The sequence below is a fragment of the Plectropomus leopardus genome, chromosome 16 (genome assembly GCF_026936395.1).
Source record: "Plectropomus leopardus strain MGB_pleo_1.0 chromosome 16, ASM2693639v1, whole genome shotgun sequence".
NCBI lineage: Eukaryota > Metazoa > Chordata > Actinopteri > Perciformes > Serranidae > Plectropomus > Plectropomus leopardus.
Genome location: NC_142191.1, coordinates 34615547 through 34621987, shown reverse-complemented (window position 1 = coordinate 34621987; position 6441 = coordinate 34615547). Strand labels below are relative to the sequence as shown.

The 6441-nt window shown below is 37.5% G+C and overlaps 1 pseudogene; it reads left to right on the top strand.

The window, feature by feature from the left end:
* Positions 1-256: 256 nt before the first annotated feature.
* On the top strand, positions 257-375 carry LOC121940220 (5S ribosomal RNA; annotated as a pseudogene).
* The last annotated feature ends 6066 nt before the right edge of the window (positions 376-6441 follow it).

Here is a 6441-nt window from a genome sequence, read left to right as displayed (position 1 = left end):
TAAAGTAATATCATGTTTTGACACTGTTATTATTTAAAACTTTTCTCCTAAATGGAGAATGATGCCCCTTTTACTTTGAAGAGTGCAAAATCCAAATTCTAATGTAGTTATTAATAACCGCCACATTTATAATGCTATTTTGTAGTATTTGTTTACCACTGGAAACATTTATAACAAACTTTGGCCAGAGAGTTCACAAGTTGGAAATCAGTTGTATTGACCAACTATAAATAACATCTGTGTCACCTGTAATGTTGCTTACAGCCATACCACCCTGAACACGCCCAATCTCGTCTGATCTCGGAAGCTAAGCAGGGTCAGGCCAGATCAGTACTTGGATGGGAGACCACCTGGGAATACTTGTTGCTGTAAGCTTTTGAGTTCTTGCTTTTCACCAGCACACAGTACTTAATTCTTATTTTAATTGTTAAATTATTATTAATTTTCACAACTTTTTTTTTGACCATATGAATGTGAGTTACAGTAGTCGTGTGATCATAATAACTTGGCACCGAGCGTGTACAGTATGAGCTCATACTTTATGCGCTCTGTGCCAAGTTATGATAATATGAGTAGCCTACTATATGCTCTGTACCGGCACAATCACGTTTAGTATGAGCTTGTACTTTACGCGCTCTGTGCCAAGTTGTTATGATCATTTGAGTAGCCTACTGCATGCTGGGTACAGGTACGGTGCCAATTTGTTATGCTCATACAGTAGCCTACACGCTCGGACTGTACGAGCGTACAGTAGTCGCATTCAAAAGGACTTGGCACTGATCACAAGGCAGTCATATGACCATAACGAGTTAGTATCACCTGAACAGTAGTCATATCATCATTACTAGTTAGTAATTAGAGGCCGGTGGGCTAAACATATGTCATAACAAGTTGTGCCCAAGTGGGATTCGATACCAGGATTGCTCGACAAAGCCCACAACCGCAGTCAGAGATAAAGGATACAACAACAGCGGTTCATAAGTTGCTTTGTTGCCCCAGGCCCTCTTCCTCGAGCGATGTGAGTGTTACCCTATTAGGACGCGTTGTGCGTGTAATTTGCATCAGGCAGCCAGGCGTTGGTGGTTCAGTGGTAGAATTCTCGCTTCCCATGTGGGACACCTGGGTCAGATTCCTGGCCAATGCAACGCATTTCATTTCTGTTAGAAATCAGCCCTTGAACAACTTCCTTGTCTTACTGTAGTCAATACCTGGAGAGACACGTCAGAAGGTGCTGGCTTTGCCTGCATATCAGACACCACACCACAAGTGACACTTGTGCCTATTTCCCCCTGCCTTTCAAAGCCAAGCGCGCCAAAGATTTACTGCTGTCTGTAATTTGGCTGCATTATGCACCGGGTTGGCGCAGCAGGCAGTGCATCACTGTCGCAATCGGCAGGTATCGAGCCACTTAGTACCACTTAGTAAGTTTGACAGTTCTGCACTTCGTTTGCCTTAGCTGGCTCCACAAAGACTACACCTCAACAGGGGTACCACAAAGGGGACGATCAGCTAGCTTAGTACTTTCTCTCCCTCAGGCTCTGTGCAGGTCCCCATGAAAGAAGACGTTTGGCACGCCGTTGCACTCTTGATGGGTACAAAATGGATCGGTTGTGAAGAAAAACCAGTGGTGGCTGTGGGTATCACTATTCACTGGTAGAATTCTCGCCTGCCATGTGGGAGGCCTGGGTTCAAATCCCAGCCAATGCATTTGTCCTTTGCTTCATTGACATTGTACTGTAGACTTTTATGTGAGCTCCAACATGACTGTCAGTGCGCCGTCAGGAAATAACTATTACTGTGCTCTTGCTCTTGTTGCCACTTTTCCGGCCGAGTGCAATGCGTGCAACAGGAAATTGTACTCCCCGTTGGAATTGAACCCTGGTCTCCCGTGTGACAGGCAGGGATACTCACCACTATACTAACAAGAGGTGCTTCATACATATCTCTTAATTTCTATACATATCATCAAGTCCCATCATAAAAGCAGAAAAAGAAAAGAAAATAGGCTAAAAATGAAAAAGGAAAGAGAAAGAAAAGAAAAGGAAAACAAAACAACAACAAATAATCACATAATCACAAAAGCACCAACACTCTCTATCACAGAACTCCTATACAGGTAATCTTGAACCTGAATTGATGGGCAACCTAGGTACCCGAGAGATGAGAAATTATAATGATAACTAGAGTAACAGCAATAAAAATAAATGAGTTTGTCTGCCTCATATGCACCTTCCTTTATCTGTGATTTCTCCTGCGAACAGTATGTTAACGCCAGGTGATAAAAGCGATGACAAGAGCAACGGCAACACAAATGATAATGAATTAAATAAAGATAGATTGCTGCATGCATATATAGCACCGACTAATAATGGTTTAATTGCTGAACAAAACAAAAAAAAACAGAACCAGATGAGTGGAGTCAGAAACTAGGGGGTTTTATCACTTTACCCAGCCTCTTGCCTTTAAGTTGCTAGATAGTGTATCCAGATTTTCCAGTAACTTATCTTGTTCAAACCTAAGAATGAATGTTAGCTTCTCCATTATGAAAACATCCTGAACCACTTTGATTCACTTTGAACATCATACATCAGTTACATCATAACATTGTAGAACTGTAACATTCTACAGTTACATCAAAATTCGAGAACTATAACATTCAAAAGATCAACATTCTAGAACCCAAATGTATTTATTGTTTTCCACATATATAAGATACAGACACACACTTGCATCAACTTAAATTATGATATAAATTAACGAAATACAGAACAAAACACATATATACATAAAAAAAATAATAAATAAAAAATTCCCCTCCACAGTTTACAGGTGTTCTCAAGTGAATCTTAAGTGAATCGTAAGTTCCCCTCTGTCATGGCAGTCGTGTAAGGTTCCCAAAAGCTTATTAAAGTCTTTTTGTTTGCCCTTTGCAATGTTTGTTAGTCTTTCTAATCCTATACAGCTAAAGAGTTCCTTTATCCACATTCCTAATGAAGGAGCATCCATACTCTTCCAACAGAGTGCAATAGCCCTCCTGGCTTGTAATAGTCCAAAATCCAGTGGTATGGTCTGCTTCGATGTTTGAGGAAAGTTCTTTGGATATATGCCAAGCACACACAGTTTGGCATTTAAAGGCACATTGATGTTAAACATTTCCAATGAACATTTTATAACATCCCTCCAAAAGGTTTGTATCTTTGAACATTCCCATAAACAATGGAATAGAGTACCTTTCTCATCCAAACATTTAGAACAAATATCTGGAATATTGGCTGACATATGATGAAGTGTGACAGGAGTTATGTACATTCTCATCAACCACTTGTATTGAAGTAGTTGGAACCTTGTATTTCTTGTTTGTTTTTGTGCCTTTAAGCAAGCATCATACCAGTCTGTCTCATCAATGTCTTCTTGTATGTCAATTTTCCACGTCTTTAGTTTATCTAGTGTTGATTCATTACTATGTGCAGCTAATATGCTGTAATATTTAGATACACAACCTTTTGTTCCTATGTTGGCTATTGTTATTTCCTCCAGTTGTGATAAAGGTGGTGGATACATTATCCGTTTATTTTTTGATGACATATAACTTTTTAGCTGTAGATACTTGAAAAAGTGCTTTTTAGGAATTTGATGTATTTGACACAATTGACTAAAAGAAAGTAAAACTCTTCATAAAGATCCATTATTTTCTGTACACCTTTTGTGTGCCACAACCTAAATCCTCCATCTTTTTTGTCAAGTAGAAATTCTTTATTTCCCCAAATGGGAGCAAACTGAGATAATATAGGCATGTCACCTATATGTTTATGTGCTGCATGCCAGACTAAGATGGTATTTTTAAGGAAAGGGTTTCTTGTACATCTTTTTAATGTTTTAAGGTCTGAAGAGTACATATATGAACTTAATGGTAGTGGAATGGATTCACGTTCAATGTACACCCAGGCAGGAGGCGCTGTAGTACAGAAATAGTAGGATGCTGAGGTTAGTTGGGCAGCCATATAATACCATCTAAGGTTGGGAAGTTGAAGCCCTCCCCTCTCATAAGGCAAATACAGTATTTTAAGATGAAGTCTGGCTCTCCTATCATTCCAAACGAACTGGCCAAATAATTTGTTAAGTTTATCGTGAAACATCTTTGGTAATGGCAGTGGGAGTGCTTGAAAATAGTATAAAAATTGTGGTAAAACAGTCATTTTAATTAGATTTATTCGCCCAATCATAGATAGGCAAAGTGGACCAGCGATTCAACGCTTCAGTTATTTTTTCTAACAGGGGATTGTAGTTTACCATGGTTATTTCGTTTAATTCCGGAGTTATTTTAACACCTAGATATCTAAATCCTTCAGTTGTCGTCATAAATGGAGTATTTATTATGGGATTATGTCGTTCTTCCTTATTAAGGAACATTAGTATAGATTTTGAATTATTAATTTCATAACCAGAAAAACCTCCAAAATATTCGATTAATCCTATCAAATTAGGAATACTATTTCTTAAGTTTGTCAAGAAAAATATTATATCATCAGCAAACAGTGAAATACGATGTTCCATCTCCCCAACTCTAATACCTGATATTCCCACGTGTTCCCTTACGGCCATAGCTAGAGGCTCTATTGCTAATGTAAATAGTAGTGGTGATAGAGGACAACCCTGTCAGGTAGATCTTTGTAAACTAAAGGGTTTTGATGTTGTATTGTTGGTAAGAATCTCAACAGTTGGGTTTGTATACAACAACTGAATCCATTTAAGAAAAACTTCATTTAGTCCATATCTCGGGAGGACGTCAAAAAGATAACCCCATTCTATTCTATCAAATGCTTGGGAAGCATCTATTGAAAGCATCGCAGTGTCCGTTGCATCATGTTTCTCATGAAGTATATTCAAAACTCTTCTAATATTATGGTAACCTTGCCTTTTTTGTACAAAATCTTGTTGGTCATCATTAATCAGCTGGGGAAGATATTGACCTAACCTTGAAAGCGCTTTACAGAGTATTTTTGTGTCACATCCCATTAAACTAATTGGTCTGTAAGATGAGCATTCAGTTGGGGGCTTATTTGGTTTTAATATACAGGTTATTAAAGCTAGTCTTAATGTGCCTGGGAGAGTTCCTTTGATAAAAGATTATTTAAACATGTCAAGAAGTGGATTAACAAGTTGCTTTTGAAATGTTTTATAAAATTCAATCGGAAATCCATCTGGACCTGGTGCTTTTCCACCATTAATGTCCCCTATAGCTTCAAGAAGCTCCCCTGCTGTTAATGGGCTATCTAATCTTTTTTTTTCCATCATCCGTTATTGTCTGAAATTTCAACTGGTTCTGTTCTTTTCCCATTTCTGTACATTCTGATTTGTATAGCATTTCATAAAAGTCTTGGAAATTGTTGTTTATCTCTAATGGATCTGTAATTAGATTGCCAGTTTTAGATTTTATATTACTTATTTTCCTTTCTGCATTTCTGCACCCTGCATTTTTTTAGTTCTCCAAGCTAGTAATTTGCCTGCTTTTTCCCCGTGATCATCATATGTTTGTTTAGTCCACATTAGGCTCCTAGCTACTTTATCAGATTATAATTTATCATATTTCACTCTCAAAACTGTGAGGTTATTTAATTTTACAGGATCATTATCTTTATAATGTTCAGTCTCAACTTTTTTAATTTGATTTTCTAAAGTTTTCAGTTCTTGGTTGCGCTTTTAGCTTTAGAGCTTGTGTAACTAATAATTTCTCCTCTTATGTAAGCTTTAAATGCCTCCCACCGAATGCTCGCTGTGGTTTCATCTGTGTTTAGTTCAAAATATTTCTCAATGCAGCCTTTTACAAATTTAACAAAATTGGGATTTTGTAATAAATATACCCGCAACCTCCATCTTGAGCTACAGCTGATTTTTCCTATGTGGATTTCCATAGATATTGTTGCATGGTCACTAATTACGATGCTGTTGTACCAGCATTTTTTGACATTGGTTAATAGTTCCATAGAAACTAAAAAATAATCAATGCGTGAATGGGTTTTATATGAACTTGAATAACAAGAGTATTCTCTTTTATTGGGGTTCTGTGTTCTCCAAATTTCAATTAATCTTAAATCTTGCATATAGCTAGTCAGTGTTTTCCGAGTTTGTACATGAGTTGCATCAGTTTGGGTGGATCTGTCCATTGCCGGATCAAGGTCACAGTTAAAATCTCCTCCAATAATATTGAGTCCATCTAAAGCAGATATGGTGAGAAATAATTTCTCAAAAAAAGATGGGTTGTCCTCATTAGGGCCATAAACATTTATAAGATTATACTTTTGCGATAAAACATTACCTGAAACAACAATATACCTTCCAGATGGATCTTTAACAATGTTTGTGACTTGAAACGGTTTTGATCTGTGTATCAGAATTATCACACCCCTTGCATGGGTATTAAAGGAAGCATGAAACTTGACC